This window comes from Pristiophorus japonicus, unplaced genomic scaffold (genome assembly GCF_044704955.1).
Source record: "Pristiophorus japonicus isolate sPriJap1 unplaced genomic scaffold, sPriJap1.hap1 HAP1_SCAFFOLD_495, whole genome shotgun sequence".
Classification (NCBI taxonomy): domain Eukaryota; kingdom Metazoa; phylum Chordata; class Chondrichthyes; family Pristiophoridae; genus Pristiophorus; species Pristiophorus japonicus.
The window spans coordinates 320,383-346,830 of NW_027254401.1; the positions used below are offsets into that span (position 1 = coordinate 320,383).

General features: G+C 50.2%; 1 pseudogene; it reads left to right on the plus strand.

Moving 5' to 3' along the window:
- The window catches only part of LOC139253656 (zinc finger protein 585A-like), a 55,512-nt pseudogene that overhangs the window by 3,929 nt on the left and 25,135 nt on the right, over positions 1 to 26,448 (plus strand).

Below are 26,448 nucleotides of genomic sequence, written 5' to 3' on the forward strand. Positions count from 1 at the left end.
AAACTAATATAAGAAATAGGAGCAGCAGCAGGCCATACTGCCCCTCGAGCCTGCTCCGCCACCCAACACGATCATGGCTGATCCGATCATGGACTCAGGTCCAATTCCCTGCGCTCCATATAACCCTTTATTCCCTTATCAGTTAATAAACTGTCTATTTCTGTCTTAAATTTATTCAATGTCCCATCTTCCACAGCTCTCTGAGGCAGCGAATTCCAAGATTTACAACCCACCGGAAGCTGGGCAGGTGGAAGAGGTATCAGTGGGAGAGCATTTTGGTGGTAGTGATCATAATTCAGTTGGATTTAGGTTGGATATGGAAAAGGACAAAGATAGACCAGGAATCATCCCCATAGGCAGTCCCTCAGAATCGAGGAAGACTTGCTTCCACTCCCAAAGTGAGTTCTTTGATGGCTGAACAGTCCGATATGAGAGCCACAGACCCTGTTGCAGGTGAGACAGACATTCGTCGAGGGAAGGGGTGGGTGGGGCTGGTTTGCCGCGCGCTCCTTCCGCTGCCTGCGCTTGACCTCTTCACGCTCTTTGCGTTGAGACTCGAAGAGCTCAACGCCCTCCCGGATGCACTTTCTCCACCTCGGGCGGTCTTCGGCCAGGACCTCCCAGGTGTCAGTGGTGATGCCGCACTTTATCAGGGAGGCTTTGAGGGTGTCCTTATAATGTTTCCGCTGCCCACCTTTGGCTCGTTTACCATGAAGGAGCTCTGCATAAAGCATTTGCTTCGGGAGTCTCGTATCTGGCATGCGAACTATGTGGCCTGCCCAGCGAAGTTGATCGAGTGTGTTCAGTGCTTCAAGATCGGGGATGTTAGCCTGGTCGAGGACACTGATGTTGGTGCGCCTGTCCTCCCAGGGAATTTGCAGGATCTTGCGGAGACATCATTGGTGATATAGCTCCAGCGACTTGAGGTGCCGTCTATACATCGTCCATGCCTCAGATCCATACAGGAGGGCGGGTATTACTACAGCCCTGTAGACCATGAGCTTGGTGGTAGATTTGAGGGCCTGGTCTTCAAACACTCTTTTCCTCAGATGGCCGAAGACTGCACTGGCGCACTGGAGGTGATGTTGAATCTCCGCATCAATGTCTGCCTTTGTTGATGAGAGGCTCGCGAGATATGGGAAATGGTCCATGTTATCGAGGGCCGCGCCGTGAATCTTGATGATTGGAGGGCAGTGCTGTGCAGCGGTAACAGGCTGGTGGAGGACCTTTGTCTTACGGATGTTAAGTGTAAGGCCCATGCTTTCATATGCCTCAGTGAATACATTGACTATATCCTGGAGTTCAGCTTCAGAATGTGCCCAGACGCAGGCGTCGTCCACATACAGCAGCTCCACGACAGAGGTTGGGGTGATCTTGGACCTGGCCTGGAGGTGGCGTAGGTTAAACAGCTTCCCACTGGTTCTGTAGTTTAGTCCCACTCCAGCGGGGAGCTTGTTGATTGTGAGGTGGAGCATGTCAACGAGGAAGATTGAGAAGAGGGTTGGAGCGATAACGCAGCCCTGTTTGACCCCGGTCCGGACGTGAATTGGGTCTGTAATGGATCAGTTGATAAGGATCACAGCCTGCAGGTCATCGTGAAGCAGGCGAAGGATGTTGACAAACTTTTGGGGGCATCCGAAACGGAGGAGGATGCTCCATAGACCCTCATGGTTGACAGTGTCAAAGGCCTTTGTAAGATCGCAAAAGGCCATGTATAAGGGCTGGCGCTGCTCCCTGCATTTTTCCTGCAGCTGTCACGCTGCAAAGATCATGTCCGCTGTGCCCCGTCGGGGACGAAATCCACATTGTCGTTCCGGGAGGAGCTCCTCGGCCACAGGGAGAAGTAGATTGAGGAGAACTCTAACAACAACTTTCCCAGTGGCTGATAGCAGGGAGATTCCCCTGTAGTTGCCGCAGTCGGATTCGTCCCCTTTTTAAAAAAAAATGGTCACAATCACTGCATCTCTGAGATCTCCCAGCATGCTCTCCCTCCAGATGAGAGAAATGAGGTCATGTATCCGTGCCAACCGTGCCTCTCCGCCATACTTTAGCGCCTCAGCAGGGATTCCATCCGCACCCGTAGCCTTGTTGTTCTTGAGCTGTTTTATGGCTTTGCCTACCTCGTGCGACGTTGGAGTTTCACTGAGTTGGTGGCGGGTCGCATGCTGCGGGATGGAGTCGAGAACACTCGAGTCAAAGGCAGAGTCTTGATTGAGGAGATCTTCAAAGTGCTCCTTCCATCGGGCCCTGACAGCCTCGGTGTCCTTGATGAGTGTTTCCCCGTTCTTGGCCAGGAGTGGGGTAGGGCCTTGGGAGTTTGGACCGTAGGTGGCCTTGATTGCCGTGAAGAATCCTCGCATACCGTGACTATCGGCCAGTTGTTGTATCTCCTGTGCTTTCTCCATCCACCACCTGTTCTTTAGGTCCTGCGTTTTTAGTTGGACCTGAGCCTTGAGCCATCTGTAATGTTGTTTTGCAGCTCCCGAGTTGGAATATTGCTTGAGGCTCAGAAATGCTTTGCGCTTGCGATCTATTACTTCTTCGATCTCCTGGTCATTTTCATCAAACCAGTCCTGATGTTTCCTGGTTGAGTGACCAAGTGTCTCTTCACTGGTTCGAGAGACCTGGAGGGCAGACCAAGCGCGTGGTATTCAGCATCTCAGGGTCATCAAGGCACGCCAAATTGGCTGTGAGGCGCTTGCTGTATAGGGCTCTCTTAGCTGGGTCTCTATATACCCCAGCATTAAGGGACAGGATATATCTTCATTTAGAAAAACACAGATTAATAAAGAACAGCCAGCCTGGATTTGTTCAGGGAAGGTCGGGTCTGACTAACTTAATTGAATTTTTTGAGGAGGTAACAAAGAGGGTTGATGAGGGTAGTGTGTTTGCTGTAGTGCATATGGATTTTAGCAAGGCATTTGATGGTCCCACATGGCAGACTGGTCACAAAAGTAAAAGCCCATGGGATCCAAGGCAAAGTGGCAAGTTGGATCCAAAATTGACTTAGTGGCAGGAAGCAAAGGGTCATGGTCGATGGGTGTTTGTATGACGGGAAGGCTGTATTCAGTGGGGTTCTGCAGGGCTCAGTACTAGGTCCCTTGCTTTTTGTGGTATATATCAATGATTTAGACTTGAATGTGGGGGATATGATTAAGAACCCTGCAGATGATACTAAAATCGGCTGTGTGGTTGATAATGAAGAAGAAAGCTGTCGGCTGCAGGAAGATATGAATGAACTGATCAGGTGGGCTGAACAGTGGCAAATGGAATTCAATCTGGAGAAGTGTGAGGCAATGTATTTGGGGAGGGCGAACAAGGCAAGGTAATACACATTAAATGGTAGCACACTGAGAAGTGTAGAGGAACAAAGGGACCTTGGAGGCCATGTCCACAAATTACTGAAGGTAGCAGGACAGGTAGATAAGGTGGTTAAGAAGGCATATGGAATACTTGCCTTTATTAGCCAAGGCATAGAATGCAAGAGCAGGAAGGTTATGCTTGAACTGTTTAAAACACTAGTTAGGCCACAGCTAGAGTACTGCATGCAGTTCTGGTCACCACATTACAGGAAAGATGTGATTGCACTGGAGAGGGTACAGAGGAGATTTACGAGTGTGTTGCCTGAACTGGAGAATTTTAGCGATGAGGAAAGATTGGATAGGCTGGGGTTGTTTTCTTTGGAACAGAGGAGGCTGAGGGGAGACTTAATTGAGATGTATAAAATTATGAGGGGCCTAGTTGGAGTGAATAGGCAGGACCTATTCCCCTTAGCAGAGGGTCAACAACCAGGGGGCGTAGGTTTAAAGTGGTAGCAGGTTTAGAGGGTGGTGGGGGTCTGGAACCCACTGCCTGAAAGGGTGGTAGAGGCAGAAACCCTCGTTGCATTTAAAACGAACTCGGATATGCATTTGAAGTGCCGCGACCTACAAGGCCACGGACCAAGAGCTGAAAAGTGGGATATGGCTTGATAGTTCTTTGTCGGCCGGCACGGACATGATGGGCTGGAATGGCTTCATTCAATTCTGTAAACTTCTGTGGTTCTATGATCCTGTACGTACAGTGATGATGTTTGTAAATGGTGAGAAATATAGAAGATTAAAGGATGATCTAATTGAGGTGTTTAAGATTAAAGGAGTTGATAGGGTGGATGGAGAGAAACGATTTCCTCTGGTGGAGGAGTCCACAACAAGGGCTCACAACCTTAAAATCAGAGCCAGGCCGTTCAGGGTGATGTCAGGAAGCACTTCCTCACACAAATGCTGATTGGCTGTTTCTCTTTGTTGGAGAGTCTGGAACTAGGGGTCATAGTCTCAGGATAACGGACGGCCATTTAGGACTGAGATGAGGAGAAATGTCTTCACTCAAAGGGTTGTGAATCTTTGGAATTCTCTGCCCCAAAGAGCTGTGGATGCTCAGTCGTTGAGTGTATTCAGGGCTGAGATCAATAGATGTTTGGACACTAAAGAAATCAAGGGATACGGGGATAGTGCGGGAAAGTGGAGCTGAGGTAGAAGATCAGCCTTGATCTTATTGAATGGCACAGCAGGCTCGAGGGACTGTTTAACCCACTCCTGCTCCTATTTCTTATGTTCTTAAAGCCTAGTGGAAATCTGGAACTCTGTTCCCCATAAAACAGAGGCTGGGGGCCAATTGAAAATTCCAAAACTGAGATTGATAGATTGTCCTTAGGCAAGTGTATTAATGGCGATGTAACCAAGGCAGGTAGACGGAGTTAAAATACTGATCAGCCACAATCTCATTGAATGGTGGGACAGGCTCAAGGAGCCGAATGGCCTATTCCTGTTCCTATGTTCCTACTTACAGTGATGACTTTTGTAAACAGCTTTTACAGGGGATTAGAAGGGGAGGAAATACGGACAGGATTAAACCTGGGCCCCTCCTGTTCCTATGACTGTCACACTGGGCATACCTTTACCCACTGAGCCATTGGGAGGAGGGTCCAGTGACCCTGCTGGAAAATGCACGTGTGAGGCCTCAGGCGAGGACAGTGGAATAGCCTGTCGCCACTCACTCTCGAGGTTCATACATGGAGATTGGGCACATGGGTCACATATTGGAGAGAAACTGGTAATTGTAGAACTGAACCCAGCCAGAGTCAGCACCTTCAGGGGAGGAGAGGGAGGGGGACGAGTGAGTGTGGAACTGAACCCAGCCAGAGTCAGCACCTTCAGGGGAGGAGAGGAGAGAAGGATAAAATAATAAGAATTTGTGCAATGTGCCTTGTGCCTTGCTCTCTCCCTGGATCCTGAAACTACTGAACTCACTCTTTCCCATCTGAAGTCTACAGGCTCTAAAACTGAAGCTTGGTGGCCCTCAGTCCCGACTCCTTGATTTACCTCCCCTTCTCTCCTCCTTTTTCCCCCTGGGTTGTGTTCCACACTCTGGACCTTGGGCCTTCCCCAGGGATTCTCAGTATGAACAGGGGGGATGTGTGTTGAGACAAGATGTCCCAGCTCTCCACCTTTAAAGGGACAAGGAGAGGACCAGCTGGGCTGAATGGCCCTGCTTTATGACATCACTGCAGTGCCTAGCAACCAACCTCCCTGAGCCCTGCTCATTATGGGCTGGGTTTAGTGTTTAATGGGACAGTGTAGAGGGAGCTTTACTCTCTATCTAACCCGTGCTGTACCTGCCCTTGAAGTGTTTTAGAACATAAGAAATAGGAGCAGGAGTAGGCCATTTGGTCCCTTGAGCCTGCTCCGCCATTCAATATCATGGCTGATCTGATCATGGACTCAGCTCCACTTCCCTGCCCGCTCCCCATAACCCTTTATTCCCTTATCGCTCAAAAATCTGTCTATCTCCGCCTTTAATATATTCAATGACCTAGCCGCCACAGCTCTCTGGGGCAGAGAATTCCATGGATTTATAACCCTCTGAAAGAAGAAATTTCTCCTCATCTCAGTTTTAAAAGGGCGGCCCCTTATTCTAAGTCTTTGTCCCCTAGTTTTAGTTTCCCCTATGAATGGAAATATCCTCTCTGCATCGACCTTGTCGAGCCCCCTCATTATCTTATAAGTTTCAATAATATCACCTCTCATTCTTCTGAACTCCAATGAGTTGAGGCCCAACCTACTCAACCTATCCTCATAAGTCAACCCCCTAATCTCTGGAATCAACCTAGTGAACCTTCTCTGAACAGCCTCCAAAGCAAGTATATCCTTCCTTAAATACATAGACCAAAACATATGATGGTTAAAATCACCCGTGATTATTGCCATTCCTTTTTTACAAGTCTCCATTATTTCTTGATTTATATTCCATCCAATCATGTAGCTACTGTTAGGGGCCTATAGACTACGTCCACCAGTGACTTTTTCCTTTTATTATTCCTTATCACCACCCAAACTGATTCAACCTCTTGATCCTCTGAGCCAATATCGTTTCTCACTAACGCACTGATCCCATCCTTTATTAACAGTGCAACCAGAACTCCTTTTCCTTTCTGTCTGTCCTCCTGAATTGTCAAATACCCCTGAATATTTTGTTCCCAGTCCTGGTCACCTTGCAACCATGACTCTGTAATGGCTATCAGATCTATTTGTGCCGTCAACTCATCTATTTTGTTACGAATGCTACGTGCATTTAGACAAAGAGTTTTCAATTTATTTTACCCTTTTGTCTTGCTTGTTTCCTCTGACTTCAAATTCACTTTCTACTTGTTTGATGGGACAGTGTCGAGGGAGCTTTACTTTGTATCTAACCTGAGCTGTACCTGGTCTGGGTATGTTTGATGGGACAGTGTAGAGGGAGCTTTACTCTGTACCTGACCAGAACATGTTTCAGGCACACACTCGGTGTTCAGAATACTCATAGAATACATTGTCGACGTGAACCCAGCCAGAGTCAGCACCTTCAGGGGAGGGGAGGGAGGGGAGCCAGTGAGTGTAGAACTGAACCCAGCCAGAGTCAGCACCTTCAGGGGAGGAAAAAAACAGCGAGAAGAAAGAAATGATGGAGGTGGTGCGATGGGTTTGGCTTTCAGCTCCGGGAGGAGGGAGAGTGTGTGGGATGGGGATTTACAGCTTTGGGGGAACAAGAGAGGAAAGAATGTTTCATTGAAACTAGAATTGTCTATTCTGAATTTCTATCCTGCCCTTTCAGTAGTGAGTTTTGTAAACTCCTTTTACAGGGTTTTAGAAGGGGAGGATTTACAGACGGGGAATTGGAACCAAACATCACGTCAAGATCTGACAGAGTCACTCGATGCATCAGGACCTAAATATCATCGGCCTTTGAATGTGGAAGGAGAAATGTTTGTCTGTTCTGTCTGTGGGAATAGATTTCAAACATCAGTGTGACTGGGAAAGCACCGAGACACACATACCCGAGTGAGAGTGTTCCAGTGCACTGACTGTGGAAAGAGCTTTAACCAGTTACACAGCCTCAAAAAACATCGCACCATTCACAGTGGGGAGAAACCGTACACGTGTTCTGTGTGTGGACGAGGCTTCAACTGATCGTTCAACCTGGAGAGACACAAGGACATCCACACAATGGAGAAACCATGGGAATGTGGGGACTGTGGGAAGGGATTCAGTTACCTGCCAGAGCTGGAAATTCATCGACGCAGTCACACTGGGGAGAGGCCATTCACCTGCTCTGATTGTGGGAAGGGATTCATTAATTCATCCCACCTGAAGACACACCAGCGAGTTCACACTGGGGAGAGACCTTTCAAATGTTCGGACTGCGGGAAATGCTTTAAAAGTTCCGGGCCCCTGGGCCGCCATAAACTTTTAAATATTCTGACTGTGAGAAGAACTTTAAAACCAAAACTGAGCTGCTGATACACCAACGAGTTCACACTGGGGAGAGACCGTTCACCTGTTCCGTGTGTGGGAAGGGATTCTCTGTGTCATCTCAGCTCACTATGCACCTCCTTATTCACACCAATAAGAGGCCTTTTAAATGTTCTGACTGTGAGCAGAGCTTTAAAAGCAGAAATAGTTTGATGATGCACCAACGTATCCACACCAGGGAGAGACCGTTCACCTGCTCCGTGTGTGGGAAGGGATTCAGTGATTCATCCACCCTGCTGACACACCAGCGAGTTCACACCAGGGAGAGGCTGTTCACCTGCTCTGAATGCGGGAAAGGATTCACTACATCATCCGACCTGCTGAAACAGCAGCGAGTTCACAAGTGACTGCAGGGTTTGTATTCTGCTGTGAATCACATTGGGACTGAACCGTGTTCATTCTGACAATCGGGCTGTGTTTCTCCTGTAACTGGGCTGGAGTTTAATTTTCTGGATATCTGACAAATAAATCAGCTTTGGTTCCAACACACAGTGTGTCCATTCCTTGATTTCTCCAATATAAGAGAAGAATAATTGTTGTCCTGTTACCAACTGTTCCTTTTTTGGAACTTTTCTCCTTCATTTAACAAAGACCTGTCCTTATGTAGCACCTCACATGACCTCAGGATGTCCCAAAGTGCTTTAGAGCCAATGAAGTACAACAACACTGTTATTGAGAAAGATTTTCCCCTCGGGCAACAGCACTTGTAGCATAGATGTTAGAATGAAAGATGTAATTGTCGTATTAAATGCATGTGTAAAATGTATAAAGATGGCTACTTGTGGTTTAGTAAAGCCCCAAGGGATTTCAGCCAGCAGAAAGAAGCTGCATTCTTAGTTACTGATAACGGCTGTTTTCTCACACAGGGATACACATGAGCTCTGCAGATGTCCCTAATCAACGGGCTAATAGGCCACAGACGAAACGTCCTGGTCCATGTTAGAACAATACGACTCTGTAACAGGACTAAGATAAGGAGACTGCCCAAGGACAGTAAGATAAGGGGGGGGGGGGGGGGGGGGGCCAGACCATGTCACAAGACCATGAATAATCCTTAGTAACACATGAGACAATCACGCAGTCACATAATGGTTAGAGACCACTTCTATTGGTCGATTTGAATCTATATGTAATCTATAATGAATATGATTGGATAGTGTCCGGCCAAAATGGGCTGATGTAACTGCAGTAAACTGTTGTAAAACATATAAAAATCCATGAAACCCTTTGTTCGGCGGAGAGAGGTACCTGGACCCACCAGTTGCTTCATCTCCCCGCCGGCATAATAAACCGTTGTGATGTATGGACCGACCCTGAGTGACGAGTGATTCTTGGAAGGTACATTCGCGCTAACAACTCCAAAGTACATTTGAAGTGCATTCACTGTTGTAGTATAGGAAATGCAGCAGATGATTTACACACAGCAAGCTGCCATGAACAGCAATGGCCAGATAATCTGGTTGAGAGCTGATGGGGCCTCGTTTGAATGACTCATCTGAAAGATGGCAACACTGACAGTGCAGCAATCCTGTGCTGTACCTGCCCTGGGAGTGTTTGATGGGACAGTGTAGAGGGAGCTTTACACTGTATCTAACCTCGTGCTGTACCTGACTGGAGAGTGTTTCAGGCAGACACTTGGTGCTCAGAATACACTATTCCATGGCAGTGACATCCATCACCTCGATGAGAACAAAATTTAACCCAAAGATAAGAGAAACCCATCAGTACCTCCCCTGGACACAGATCCGGAGGGACAGTGAGTTTCCCGAACATTGTTGTACAGTGTGCTTGATAGTTCCTCCCTGGGTCTGAGCCTTTTGGTGATGATTTGAATTTGATGCCCTCGAGTTACTGACTCATCGACTGGTGGAAATAGTTTTTCCTCATTTACCTGATCAAACTTTGAACACCTCCCTCCGATCTCCAATTACCCTTTGTTCTAATGAAAAGAGCCCCAGTTTCTCCAATCTCCCCTGATAACTAAAGCCTTTCTTCCCTGGTATCATCTCAGTGAATCTCTCTACACCCTCTCCATGGCCTCGACATCCTTCCTGGTGTAAGATCCCCAAAACCTGACACAATATTCGAACTGCAGCCTAACCAATGATTTGTGCAGGTTTACATGACCTCTGCCCTTTTGTACTCCACATCCCTATTTATAAAACCTAGGACCATGTGCTGTTTAACCACTTTATCAACTTGTCCTCTGACTTTTAAAGATTTGTCCAACTGAAACCCTTGTAGATTTTAAACATATTAACATAGCATGGCTAAAACACAGACATAAACTGGCTGATATAATGTGCATCATGGGAGAGAGAAGTTTAGTCTGAGTTGGAAACTCAAACAATCGATTCACTGCAGACAGGTTGCCATGGCAACACTGATAAGACATTCCATTCACTGAACCCACTGTTGTAATCTGTAATCAGATCAGGGGAACGAACAGGGTTTGTCTGTTAGTAATCACAATGTAAGCTTAAACCAGAGTGAGTAACACAATAGTTTAGATTATAATGTGTGATGTTTATACCTATAATTGTGAAACTATAAAAAATAACAACTAACATCGGGCAGGGGAGTTTAAGGATAATGACAAAATTAGTGAAGAAAAGTAACTGCTGGGAACCAAGGAAAGTGTCCTTGTAAATCACAGATTAGAGAAGTTCCAGCAGACTTTTCCTCACTTCCTGCCCAAACCCAGCAGAGAAGCCAAAGGAGAGTCCGGTGCCAGAGGTGGATCAGTGCAGGGTATAAAAGTGAGGGGAGACTGATGCAAGGCGGCAGTCGGGACTGGAGACACTGGAGATCAAACTCAGGGCACCCGAGGTTCCATCCAGTGGGCTGACCTGGTGTCAGTTACTGTGGACACGCGGGACTTGTATCTTTACTCTGATGTGGTAGAACACAGAGAATCTGCTCAAATTATAGTTCTAAAGATATTAAAGTTGCTGATAATCATTGAATATATTTAAGGTGGAGATAGACAGAGTTTTGAAAGATCAGGGAGTGAAGGGTTATGGGGAGCAGGCAGGGAAGTGGAGTTGAGGCCAGGATCAGATCAGCCATGATCTTATTGAATGTCAGAGCAGGCTCGAGGGGCCAGATGGCCTACTCCTGCTCCTATTTCTTATGTTCTTCTGTTCTAACACTAGGCTCTCGATCCTTAACAAGACAAGGAATTAGCTAGAATCTTACAACCCTAAATCTCGCTGCTCCTTTACTCCATTGAAAGTTTTACCATTTAATGTACATTTCCTCCCTTTTTCTTCCTCCCAAAATCTATCGCAGCACATTTCTCTGCATTAAATTTCATTTCACATCTACCTGCCCCAATTACTGACCTGTGTATTGACAATGAAGGCATTTAAAATCCTCTTCACAGTTGGCTATGGGCCCTTTTTGGCATTCCCTGGAGAGTTTGATCATGTGCCCCATATACCCAAGCCCAGATGACAGAATAGCCTAACTCCCAGGCCTTAGCCATAACCCCTAAACCCAATCCTAGTTCCCAGACTAACAATAAACACTAAAACTAATTCCAAACCTTAACAGAGAATCCAATTTACCAAAAAGAAGAAACCAGAATAGGAAGAAACATACTCTTAATTAGAATAATTTAAAACAATGAAAATAACTAAACCGAACTCCAGACCCTAACTCTCATAAACCTAAACCTTGTAACCTTTAAATCTAGCCCAGCCCCAAAACCTAACCCTAACTCCAAACCCCAACCCACATAAACCGAAACCTAAAACTTGTAAACACAGACCCCAGCCCCAAAACCAAACCCTAACCCAAGACCCTAACCCCACTAAAATCTAACCCCAACATAAAACATAACAGTCCAGACCCCAACCCTAACTCTGGATCCTAAACCCCAGAAACCGAACCCTAACCAAAACCTGCACAGCCCACACCACAGCTCCCAAACCCAATCCTAACCCCAGACCATAGACCCCAAGACTGAACCCTAACCTAAAACATATTAATGCAGATCCTAACCCCAAGACCTAACTCTAAATGCCCCTTAATCAACTCCCAGCCCTTCCCTCCTCCTCCTCAAGGAAACAGGAACTAAACAGAACTGTGTGTAAAACAGAGGCCTAAACCGCCCTCCCCTGGGCAGACCAGGAAACAGAAGGGTGTACAACAATCGGGGACAACAGACGACGTAGGGAACCAAACCAAAAATAAAACAAAACACTGGATTGAACGAAGACGGTAATAACAAAAACATTACAGAACTAACCCCCAAATTATAACAAAACTTTAAAAAAGTACAAAACAAAAAATTTTAATTAAAAAAAAAAGATTTATTAAAATCAAAAAACAAAAATTTACAGGAAGTAAGGGAAGAATGGGATAAAAGACTTAAAAGAAACAAACAAACTGTCAGTAAATCAAAACATTAGACCCCCACAAAAAACCCCAACCACGGAAATTCAACCAGGTGAGCATCACACTATGCACAAACACGAACAAAAAGGGGCCAGAGCTCCATATTTGTACCTAACAAACAGGGAGCACCACTGAGCACACAGAGACAACACACAGGAGTATAAGCAAGAACCATAACACCAGACAAAGCACACAATTAACACCTCATCACTGAGAGGGAGGAGGTTTAAATAGTTTCTTTCCCACCTCCCAGCCTTCTCATTCCGACTGACCTGGTGGAAGGTAGGGAGCTCGAAACCCTCCATAACCTCTCACTGTAAGCTTATCGATCTGATACCCTCTGACCCTTGAACCCCGACCCACTTGCTTTTCCTGGTCTCTGATGAAGCCCCAGTAAGGGTGAAATATTAGGCCTATAGACTACAATCAACCACCTAGACGATGGATCGTGAAGTGAGTATAAATCCGCCCTCCCCCCCCGGAAAAACCCCCACCTTACTTTTCTCTCCCCCCCACCCTTGGGAGACTTCTTCCCCTCTCTCTCTCTCCACACTTCCAAACCACTGTGCTGGTTTTTTTCCTTTTTAAAAAAAAAGGCCGATCTCTCATTTCTCTTCGTTCTTAACAAAAAATGTTCTCCGTACCAGCTCTAATTGTACTGCTATTTAGAACTAGTGGGATAAGTGCTTTCTGCGGGACTGTGATTTCTCTGCTCCCCCCTCACCTCCTCACCCCCACCCTACCCAACAGAACACTATTGCCATCGAACCACTACGTGCACACACACCTCGAGTGTCACCTCGAGTCTCATTGCCGAGAGCATGCAGAAATCAAGCGCAGGCAGCAGAAGGAGCGTGCGGCAAACCAGTCCCACCCTCCCTTACCCTCAACGACTATCTGTCCCACCTGTGACAGAGACTGTAATTGTCATATTGGACTGTTTATCGTAGGCAGTCCCTCGGAATTGAGGAAGACTTGCTTCCACTCGTAAAATGAGTTCTGAGGTGGCTGAACAGTCCAATACGAGAATCACAGTCCCTGTCACAGGTGGGACAGATAGTCGTTGAGGGAAAGGGTTGGTGGGACAGGTTTGCCGCATGTTCTTTCCGCTGCCTGCGCTTGATTTCTTCTTGCTCTCGGCGACGAGACTCGAGGTGCTCAGTGCCCTCCCGGATGCACTTCCTCCACTTAGAGCGGTCTTTGGCCAGGGACTCCCAGGTGTCGATGGGGATGTTGCACTTTATCAGGGAGGCTTTGAGGGTGTCCTTGTAATGTTTCCACTGCCCACCTTTGGCTTGTTTGCCATGAAGGAGTTCCAAGTAGAGCGCTTGCTTTGGGAGTCTCGTGTCGGGCATGAGAACAACGTGGCCTACCCAGTGGAACTGATCAAGTGTGGTGAGTGCTTTAATGTTGGGAAAGTTGGCCTGGTCGAGGACACTAACGTTGGTGCGTCTGTGCTCCCAGGGGATTTGTAGGATCTTGCGGATCCTTGACGATTCAGTCAAATGAGAGCTCACTTTTAGAGTGGAAGCAAGTCTTCCTTGATTCCCAGGGATGCCCAATGATGATGACACACACAAGATTTAAGAAAATAATTAAAAAACAATCAAAGGAAAGAGTGCTTCCTAAATTCTCCCTCCTCCTCCCCCCACGCTGTCCTCCAACACGGCAAGGACCCTGATCAACCCGCTAAGACCATAAAAGGACATAACCTCCCTTCCCCATCCTGCAACTGAATGACTCATTAAAACAACCCTCTCTCAAAAAGACATTGTTAAAATAAATTTAAAAATAACAAAAAACAACTAATAACATTTAAAATTAAAAAAATAAAAATCAGCACATCAAAGTACATAAATCAATCTTCCCAAAAGAAGGTAATAGCGACTTAAAATCAACCACCTTCAAAATCCAGAGACCAATCGCTTCCCTGGAAACAACAAGACCTCCGCTCCAACCCGCCCCCTCAGCCGCATGTTAAATCTAGCCCGAGGCTTTTAATCATCTCTAGGCCCAAAAATAACCAACAACGAATTGACCTGATTACTCGATCCATAAAAGCCACAAAAATTAAAGAGACCACAACCCACACCACCGAACCATGACCCCCCACCCCCACACAACCTAACCGAGAGCCCCCCCCCACACACAATCTAACCGTGACCCCCCCCCACACACAACCTAACCGAGAACCCCCCCCCACACACAACCTAACCGAGACCCCCCCCCACACAACCTAACCGAGAACCCCCCCTCCCACACACAACCGAACCGTGACCCCCTCCCCCCCCAACACAACCTAACCGAGAACCCCCCCCACACACAACCTAACCGAGAACCCCCCCCCCACACAACCTAACCGAGAACCCCCCCCCACACACAACCTAACCGAGACCCCCCCACACACACAACCTAACCGAGAACCCCCCCCACACACAACCTAACCGAGAACCCCCCCCCACACACAACCTAACCGAGACCCCCCCCCACACACAACCTAACCGAGAACCCCCCCCACACACAACCTAACCGTGACCCCCCCCCACACACAACCTAACCGAGAACCCCCCCATACACAATCAAACCAAGACCCCCCCACACACAACCTAACCGAGACCCACCCCACACACACACAATCTAACCGAGACCCCCCCCACACAACCTAACTGTGACCCCCCACACACACAATCTAATCGTGACCCCCCCCCCACACACAACCTAACCGAGACCCCCCCACACACACACAATCTAATCGTGACCCCCCCCACACACAACCTAACTGTGACCCCCCCACACACAATCTAACCGAGACCCCCCCCACACACAATCTAACCGTGACCTCCCCCCACACACAACCTAACTGTGACCCCCCCCACACACACAATCTAATCGTGACCCCCCCCCCACACACAACCTAACCGAGACCCCCCCACACACACACAATCTAATCGTGACCCCCCCCACACACAACCTAACTGTGACCCCCCCACACACAATCTAACCGAGACCCCCCCCACACACAATCTAACCGTGACCTCCCCCCACACACACAATCTAACCGTGACCCCCCCCACACACAATCTAACCGTGACCCCCCCCCACACACACAATCTAACCGAGACCCCCCCCACACACAATCTAACCGAGACCCCCCCCACACACAATCTAACCGTGACCTCCCCCCACACACAATCTAACCGTGACCCCCCCCACACACACAATCTAACCGAGACCCCCCCCACACACAATCTAACCGTGACCCATCCCCCACACACACAATCTAACCGTGACCCCCCCCCACACACAATCTAACCGTGACCCCCCCCCACACACAATCTAACCGTGACCTCCCCCCCCCCCACACACAATCTAACCGTGACCCCCCCCACACACAATCTAACCGTGACCCCCCCCCACACACAATCTAACCGTGACCTCCCCCCACACACAATCTAACCGTGACCCCCCCCACACACACAATCTAACCGAGACCCCCCCCACACACAATCTAACCGTGACCCATCCCCCACACACACAATCTAACCGTGACCCCCCCCACACACAATCTAACCGTGACCCCCCCACACACACAATCTAACCGAGACCCCCCCCACACACAATCTAACCGTGACCCATCCCCCACACACACAATCTAACCGTGACCCCCCCCACACACAATCTAACCGTGACCCCCCCCCACACACAATCTAACCGAGACCCCCCCCACACACAATCTAACCGTGACCCCCCCCCACACACAATCTAACCGTGACCCCCCCCACACACACAATCTAACCGAGACCCCCCCCACACACAATCTAACCGTGACCCATCCCCCCCACACACAATCTAACCGTGACCTCCCCCCACACACAATCTAACCGTGACCCCCCCCCCACACACAATCTAACCGAGACCTCCCCCCCCCTCCCCACACACAATCTAACCGTGACCCCCCCCACACACAATCTAACCGTGACCCCCCCCCCACACACAATCTAACCGTGACCTCCCCCCCCCACACACAATCTAACCGTGACCCCCCCCACACACACACAATCTAACCGTGACCCCCCCCCCACACACACAATCTAACCGTGACCTCCCCCCACACACACAATCTAACCGTGACCTCCCCCCACACACAATCTAACCGTGACCCCCCCCCACACACACAATCTAACCGTGACCTCCCCCCACACACAATCTAACCGTGACCCCCCCCCACACACACAATCTAACCGTGACCCCCCCCACACACACAATCTAACCGTGACCCCCCCCACACACACAATCTAACCGTGACCTCCCCCACACACAATCTAACCGTGACCCCCCCCCACACACAATCTAACCGTGACCTCCCCCCACACACAATCTAACCGAGACCCCCCCCCCACACACACACAATCTAACCGTGACCTCCCCCACACAATCTAACCGTGACCCCCCCCACACACACAATCTAACCGTGACCTCCCCCCACACACAATCTAACCGTGACCCTCCCCACACACACAATCTAACCGTGACCTCCCCCCCACACACACAATCTAACCGTGACCCCCCCCACACACACAATCTAACCGTGACCTCCCCCCCCACACACAATCTAACCGTGACCTCCCCCCACACACAATCTAACCGTGACCTCCCCCCCACACACAATCTAACCGTGACCTCCCCCCCCACACACAATCTAACCGTGACCTCCCCCACACACAATCTAACCGTGACCCCCCCCACACACACAATCTAACCGTGACCTCCCCCCCACACACAATCTAACCGTGACCTCCCCCCCACACACACAATCTAACCGTGACCCCCCCCACACACACACAATCTAACCGTGACCCCCCCCCACACACACACAATCTAACCGTGACCTCCCCCCACACACAATCTAACCGTGACCTCCCCCCACACACAATCTAACCGTGACCCCCCCCCCCACACACAATCTAACCGTGACCCCCCCACACACACAACCTAACCGTGACCCCCCCCACACACACAATCTAACCGTGACCCCCCCCACACACAATCTAACCGTGACCTCCCCCCACACACAATCTAACCGTGACCTCCCCCCACACACAATCTAACCGTGACCCCCCCCCCCACACACAATCTAACCGTGACCCCCCCACACACACAACCTAACCGTGACCCCCCCCACACACACAATCTAACCGTGACCCCCCCCCACACACAATCTAACCGTGACCCCCCCACACACACAACCTAACCGTGACCCCCCCACACACACAATCTAACCGTGACCTCCCCCCCACACACAATCTAACCGTGACCTCCCCCACACACAATCTAACCGTGACCCCCCCCACACACACAATCTAACCGTGACCTCCCCCCCACACACACAATCTAACCGTGACCTCCCCCCCCACACACACACAATCTAACCGTGACCTCCCCCCACACACACAATCTAACCGTGACCTCCCCCCACACACACAATCTAACCGTGACCTCCCCCCACACACACAATCTAACCGTGACCTCCCCCCACACACACAATCTAACCGTGACCTCCCCCACACACACACAATCTAACCGTGACCCCCCCCACACACACAATCTAACCGTGACCCCCCCCCACACACACACAATCTAACCGTGACCTCCCCCCACACACAATCTAACCGTGACCTCCCCCCCCACACACACACAATCTAACCGTGACCTCCCCCCACACACACAATCTAACCGTGACCTCCCCCCACACACACAATCTAACCGTGACCCCCCCCACACACACAATCTAACCGTGACCTCCCCCACACACACAATCTAACCGTGACCCCCCACACACACAATCTAACCGTGACCTCCCCCCCCCACACACAATCTAACCGTGACCCCCCCACACACACAATCTAACCGTGACCTCCCCCCCCACACACAATCTAACCGTGACCCCCCCCACACACACAATCTAACCGTGACCTCCCCCCCCACACACACACAATCTAACCGTGACCTCCCCCCCCACACAATCTAACCGTGACCTCCCCCCCCACACACACACAATCTAACCGTGACCCCCCCCACACACACAATCTAACCGTGACCCCCCCCACACACAATCTAACCGTGACCCATCCCCCACACACACAATCTAACCGTGACCCCCCCCACACACAATCTAACCGTGACCCCCCCCCACACACAATCTAACCGAGACCCCCCCCACACACAATCTAACCGTGACCCCCCCCCACACACAATCTAACCGTGACCCCCCCCACACACACAATCTAACCGAGACCCCCCCCACACACAATCTAACCGTGACCCATCCCCCCCACACACAATCTAACCGTGACCTCCCCCCACACACAATCTAACCGTGACCCCCCCCCCACACACAATCTAACCGAGACCTCCCCCCCCCTCCCCACACACAATCTAACCGTGACCCCCCCCACACACAATCTAACCGTGACCCCCCCCCCACACACAATCTAACCGTGACCTCCCCCCCCCACACACAATCTAACCGTGACCCCCCCCACACACACACAATCTAACCGTGACCCCCCCCCCACACACACAATCTAACCGTGACCTCCCCCCACACACACAATCTAACCGTGACCTCCCCCCACACACAATCTAACCGTGACCCCCCCCCACACACACAATCTAACCGTGACCTCCCCCCACACACAATCTAACCGTGACCCCCCCCCCACACACACAATCTAACCGTGACCCCCCCCACACACACAATCTAACCGTGACCCCCCCCACACACACAATCTAACCGTGACCTCCCCCACACACAATCTAACCGTGACCCCCCCCCACACACAATCTAACCGTGACCTCCCCCCACACACAATCTAACCGAGACCCCCCCCCACACACACACAATCTAACCGTGACCCTCCCCCACACAATCTAACCGTGACCCCCCCCACACACACAATCTAACCGTGACCTCCCCCCACACACAATCTAACCGTGACCCTCCCCACACACACAATCTAACCGTGACCTCCCCCCCACACACACAATCTAACCGTGACCCCCCCCACACACACAATCTAACCGTGACCTCCCCCCCCACACACAATCTAACCGTGACCTCCCCCCACACACAATCTAACCGTGACCTCCCCCCCCACACACAATCTAACCGTGACCTCCCCCCCCACACACAATCTAACCGTGACCTCCCCCACACACAATCTAACCGTGACCCCCCCCACACACACAATCTAACCGTGACCTCCCCCCCACACACAATCTAACCGTGACCTCCCCCCCACACACACAATCTAACCGTGACCCCCCCCCACACACACACAATCTAACCGTGACCCCCCCCCACACACACACAATCTAACCGTGACCTCCCCCCACACACAATCTAACCGTGACCTCCCCCCACACACAATCTAACCGTGACCCCCCCCCCCACACACAATCTAACCGTGACCCCCCCACACACACAACCTAACCGTGACCCCCCCCACACACACAATCTAACCGTGACCCCCCCCACACACAATCTAACCGTGACCTCCCCCCACACACAATCTAACCGTGACCTCCCCCCACACACAATCTAACCGTGACCCCCCCCCCCACACACAATCTAACCGTGACCCCCCCACACACACAACCTAACCGTGACCCCCCCCACACACACAATCTAACCGTGACCCCCCCCCACACACAATCTAACCGTGACCCCCCCACACACACAACCTAACCGTGACCCCCCCCACACACACAATCTAACCGTGACCTCCCCCCCACACACAATCTAACCGTGACCTCCCCCACACACAATCTAACCGTGACCCCCCCCACACACACAATCTAACCGTGACCTCCCCCCCACACACACAATCTAACCGTGACCTCCCCCCCCACACACACACAATCTAACCGTGACCTCCCCCCACACACACAATCTAACCGTGACCTCCCCCCACACACACAATCTAACCGTGACCTCCCCCCACACACACAATCTAACCGTGACCTCCCCCCACACACACAATCTAACCGTGACCTCCCCCACACACACACAATCTAACCGTGACCCCCCCCACACACACAATCTAACCGTGACCCCCCCCCACACACACACAATCTAACCGTGACCTCCCCCCACACACAATCTAACCGTGACCTCCCCCCCCACACACACACAATCTAACCGTGACCTCCCCCCACACACACAATCTAACCGTGACCTCCCCCCACACACACAATCTAACCGTGACCCCCCCCACACACACAATCTAACCGTGACCTCCCCCACACACACAATCTAACCGTGACCCCCCACACACACAATCTAACCGTGACCTCCCCCCCCCACACACAATCTAACCGTGACCCCCCCACACACACAATCTAACCGTGACCTCCCCCCCACACACAATCTAACCGTGACCCCCCCCACACACACAATCTAACCGTGACCTCCCCCCCCACACACACACAATCTAACCGTGACCTCCCCCCCCACACAATCTAACCGTGACCTCCCCCCCCACACACACACAATCTAACCGTGACCCCCCCCACACACACAATCTAACCGTGACCCCCCCCACACACACAATCTAACCGTGACCCCCCCCCACACACAATCTAACCGTGACCCCCCCCCACACACAATCTAACCGTGACCTCCCCCCCCACACACAATCTAACCGTGACCTCCCCCCCACACACAATCTAACCGTGACCCCCCCCCACACACAATCTAACCGTGACCCCCCCACACACACAATCTAACCGTGACCCCCCCCACACACACAATCTAACCGTGACCCCCCCCCACACACAATCTAACCGTGACCTCCCCCCCCACACACAATCTAACCGTGACCCCCCCCACACACACAATCTAACCGTGACCCCCCCCCACACACAATCTAACCGTGACCTCCCCCCCCACACACACACAATCTAACCGTGACCTCCCCCCCCACACACACACAATCTAACCGTGACCCCCCCCACACACACAATCTAACCGTGACCCCCCCCACACACACAATCTAACCGTGACCCCCCCCCACACACAATCTAACCGTGACCTCCCCCCCCACACACAATCTAACCGTGACCTCCCCCCCCACACACAATCTAACCGTGACCTCCCCCCACACACAATCTAACCGTGACCCCCCCCCACACACAATCTAACCGTGACCCCCCCCACACACACAATCTAACCGTGACCCCCCCCACACACACAATCTAACCGTGACCCCCCCCACACACACAATCTAACCGTGACCCCCCCCCACACACAATCTAACCGTGACCTCCCCCCCCACACACAATCTAACCGTGACCCCCCCCACACACACAATCTAACCGTGACCCCCCCCCACACACAATCTAACCGTGACCTCCCCCCCCACACACAATCTAACCGTGACCTCCCCCCCACACACACAATCTAACCGTGACCCCCCCCACACACACAATCTAACCGTGACCCCCCCCACACACACAATCTAACCGTGACCCCCCCCCACACACAATCTAACCGTGACCCCCCCCACACACACAATCTAACCGTGACCCCCCCCCACACACAATCTAACCGTGACCTCCCCCACACACAATCTAACCGTGACCTCCCCCCCCACACAACCTAACTGTGACCTCCCCCCCACACACAATCTAACCGTGACCCCCCCCCCCACACACACAATCTAACCGTGACCCGCCCCCCACACACACAATCTAACCGTGACCCGCCCCCCACACACACAATCTAACCGTGACCCGCCCCCCACACACAAAACCTAATCGTGACCCCCCCACACAAAAGCTAACCGAGACTCCCCCCACACACAACCTAAATGAGACTCCCCCCCCACACACACAACCAAACCGAGACCCCACCCCACATACACACAACCTAACCATGACCCCCACACATACACAGCCTAACCGAGACCCCCCCCACACACACAACCTAACCATGCGCCCCCCACACACACAAAACCTAACTGTGACCCCGCCACAGAACCTAACTGAGACCCCACCACACACAATCTAACTGAGAGCCCCCCCCTACCCCCACACACAACCTGATTGTGACCCCCCACCACACAACCTAACTGAAACCCCCCACAACCTAACCGAGAGCCCCCCCCACACACAACCTAACCGAAACCCCCCCCACACACAACTTAACCGTGACCCCCACCCCAACACACAACTTAACCGTGACCCCCACCCCAACACACAACTTAACCGTGACCCCCCCCCCACACTCACAATCTAACCGAGACCTCGCAGCAAGATACAATTGCACAAAAACAAAAAAATTTTTTTTTCAAAAAATATAAAATCGGAGATCCCAGCAAAACAAACGGAGATCATCATCATCATCATCGGCAGTCCCTCAGAATCGAGGAACACTTATTCCACTCTAAAAGTGATTTCTCAGGTGACTGAACAGTCCAGTACGAGAACCACAGACTCTCTCACAGGTGGAACAGGGAGTCGTTGAGGTAAAGGGTGGGTGGGACTGGTTTGCCACACGCTCTTTCCACTGCCTGCGCTTGATTTCTGCTTGCTCTCGGCGACGAGACTCGAGGTGCTCAGCGCCCTCCAAGATGCACTTCCTCCAGTTCGGGCGTTCGTTGGCTAGGGACTACCAGATGTCAGAGGGGCTGTTGCATTTTATCAGGGAGGCTTTGAGGGTGTTCTTGTAACATTTCCTCTGTCCACCTTTGGCTCGTTTGCCGTGAAGGAGTTCTGAATAGAGCGCTTGCTTTGGGAGTCTTGTGTCTGGCATGCGAACTATGTGGCCTGCCCAGTGGAGCCGATCGAGTGGGGTCAGTGCTTCGAAGTTGGCCTGATCGACGACGCTAATGTTGGTGCATCTGTCCTCCCAGGGGATTTGTAGGATCTTGCGGAGACATCATTGGTTGTATTTCTCCAGCGATTTGAGGTGTCTATTGTTCATTTTCCATGTCTCTGAGCCATACAGGAGGGCAGGTATTAGTACAACCCTGTAAACCATGAGCTTGGTGGCAGATTTGAGGGTCTGATCTTCAAACACTCTTTTCCTCAGCCACCGCTCCAACCCCGTTAATAAACAACAGACCCGCTCTCCACAACCCAAAAACTTTAGCAAACCCACCAAATCCGAACCCCCCGCCCTCCCCACCCATGTAACCGAAACTTAATCCACAAATTCACAAATGTTTAAATGAATAAAATGGGAAGACACAGACTCAGGGACATGCGGCTCCATGCTGTGACCAATCAGCATTCTGCCCAACAGCAGCAACAAGTCTCCGTTTCCAATAGGCAGGTTCCACAGGATCCTTGAACAGCTTAAACAATAACAATAATTCCCCAATTAATATCCCTAACTTAAAACACCGGTAATAATATTAATACATTCAAAAAATACAATTGGCTTACTTACGTTCCCTAACTCCACAAATATCAATTGAATACAGAGTAAGGAACTAACATCCCACCGAATAACCAATTTTAACTGACAAACCCAACCACCCCCCCTAAAAAATAACCCTTCCTAAACCAACAACCCCTAAAGAGGGACAGTATATAAATACAATCCAATCTTCATCAATGTAATCTCTTGGTTAATCTCAATTTACCATCAATTTAATTATTAATAAAACACTTCCATGAAAGTTCCAAAGGAACATTACCCCACTGTGCCAAACAACAAAGGCCCTAACCCTAGAAATAGTATCCAGAATAAAATTAGAACAAGGTGTCAGTGTCCAGAATGACACACAGAGCCACAGCAGCTCTGATACAGCAAATAATGGACAGGAGAATACCCAAACAACTAAAAAGAGAAAGCTCGAACAGAACGTGTATTACCCATATTAACCCCACCCTAGATTTAATCTATATAGAGAGCATTACATCAGTGTCCAGAACGACACATACACAGCCCAGTGGTCCAGACACAATAAACAGAGGGCATCAGAGAATCCAATTTACCAAAAAAGAAGAAACTAGAACCTAAAGGAACATACTCTTAAACAAAATAATTCAAAATAATGAAAATAACTAAAGTGGATAAATCAAGGAACAAGGGCAAGAAAGGCTGAGTAGTAAACTCCAGAAAGCGTGAGCTGATCAAAAATTGCAGTAAGGAATGCAAAATTCCAAATGGGTGTTACCCCGCTGCCTGAAACACCAACAACAAGCTCAAAAAACACTAACAGTTTTGTCAGGTACAATTGCCCCTTCATAAATCCGTGTTGATTCTGCCCAATCCTGTTATTACTTTCGAAGTGCCCTGTTACCACGTGCTTAATAATCGATTCTAGCATTTTCTCTACCACTGATTTCATGACTACCAGTACTGCACGGCTTAGATACAGAGTAAATCTCACTCCATCCTGTCCCAAACAATACCAGGGTTGATGCAGAGTAAACCACAGTCTACAATATCCCAGGGCATGTACAGCATGGGTTAGATACAGAGTAAAGCTCCCTCTACCCTGCCTCAAATACTCCCAGGGCACGTACAGCACGGGTCAGATACAGAGCAATCCCCACCCACTGACTGCTTAACCAGAAGGCAATGCAGGTCAGCAAGAACAGGGGTGACAGGTGAGCTTGACTTGTTGCGAGTTAAGGCATGGGCAGCCGAGTTTTGGATCAACTCTCGTTTATGTAGGGTAGAATGTGGGAGGAGTGCGTTGGAATAGTCATGTCCAGAGGTAACAAAGGCATGGATGAGGGCTTCAGCAGTGGATGAGCTGAGGCAATAGTGTGGACGGGCGATGTTCCAGAGGTGGAAATAAGCAATCTTAGTTATGCTACAGATATATGGTCACAAACTTATTTCAAGGTCAAGTATAACACCAAGGTTGCGAACAGTCTGGTTCAGCATCAGACAGAAGTTGGGGAGAGTTGGGGAATCAGTGGCTAGGGAACGGAGATTGTGACAATGGCAATTACAAATATTAGAATATTTCACAGGCTATCACATGCAAAATGTGCGGATGAGTTCTTTAAATTAAATCGGTTCCAAAAACGGGTAAACTGATACAGAAATAACGGATTTCAAATGTTATGCAAGACAGTTCAATAAAGGGGTTGTTCAAAGGATTGCAGCTGAGTTTAAAGTGAGACACTGCAGTTAAGCCTACTACAACCACAAGTCATGTACTCAAACGGAACAACTTTGAGGTTTGATATGACAGAAGGCGAACTAGGTGAGAAGTGATATAAGTTAGAGTAAGAAAAAGCCCTAAAATGGAACAGTGGGTAACAGAACATCAACTAGTCTCCTCTGATTATGGAGAAATCAAATATTCGACAAACTGTGTTTGAAACAAAGCTGATTTATTCAATATTTATACCGGATATTAATCTCCAGCCCACATATCGGGGTTATCGAGATCATCAGAAACAAAGTCTTACTGCCAGAATGAACATGGTTCAGTGACCAATGCAATCTAAGTAAATCATGTTCCATTCAATAACATGGACTTCCAATGGCGGTATTTTCACCCAGCATTCCCCGCGGGGAGAATGTGCCTCATCAGACTACAGGAGCTCAGTGCGCAGGCGCGGGTCCTGGCTGGATTTGGAGCATGCGCGCTGCCTGTAATGGCGGAGGAGACACGTTTCAGACAGGCGCCACAGAGTTGCGTTTTTCAGCAGGACGGAGCGGAGTAATAGACCAGCGGGGAGCCGGGGAGACTTAATAAACAACCGATGCTCGCCGCAAACCCGGAATAATAACCGGAATATCGCCGCTTGCAGTTTCGGGGCTTTCTCCCGGTCACAGACACAGCCTAACGGCGGCCATCTTGATGCAGGAAGGCAGATTCAGCGCTCCGTCATCTTGGTTTAGTGAGTAGCAAGGCGCATGCGCGACCATCTTGGTGCAGGAACAAAGTGAGTGATGTCAATGTCTGGAAGAGAACCCAGCCAGAGTCAGCACCTTCAGGGGAGGGAACCAGTGAGTGTAGAACTGAACCCAGCCAGAGTCAGCACCTTCAGGGGAGGGAGGGGAACCAGTGCGTGCAGAACTGAACCTAATTAGAATCAGCACCTTCAGGAGAGGAGAGATCCAAGAACGAGTGAGTGCAGAACCGAACACAGGCGAGCAGAGGGGAGCCAGTGAGTGTGAAACTGAACCCAGCCAGAATCACCACACTCACGGGAGGGGAACATAGAAACATAGAAAATAGGTGCAGGA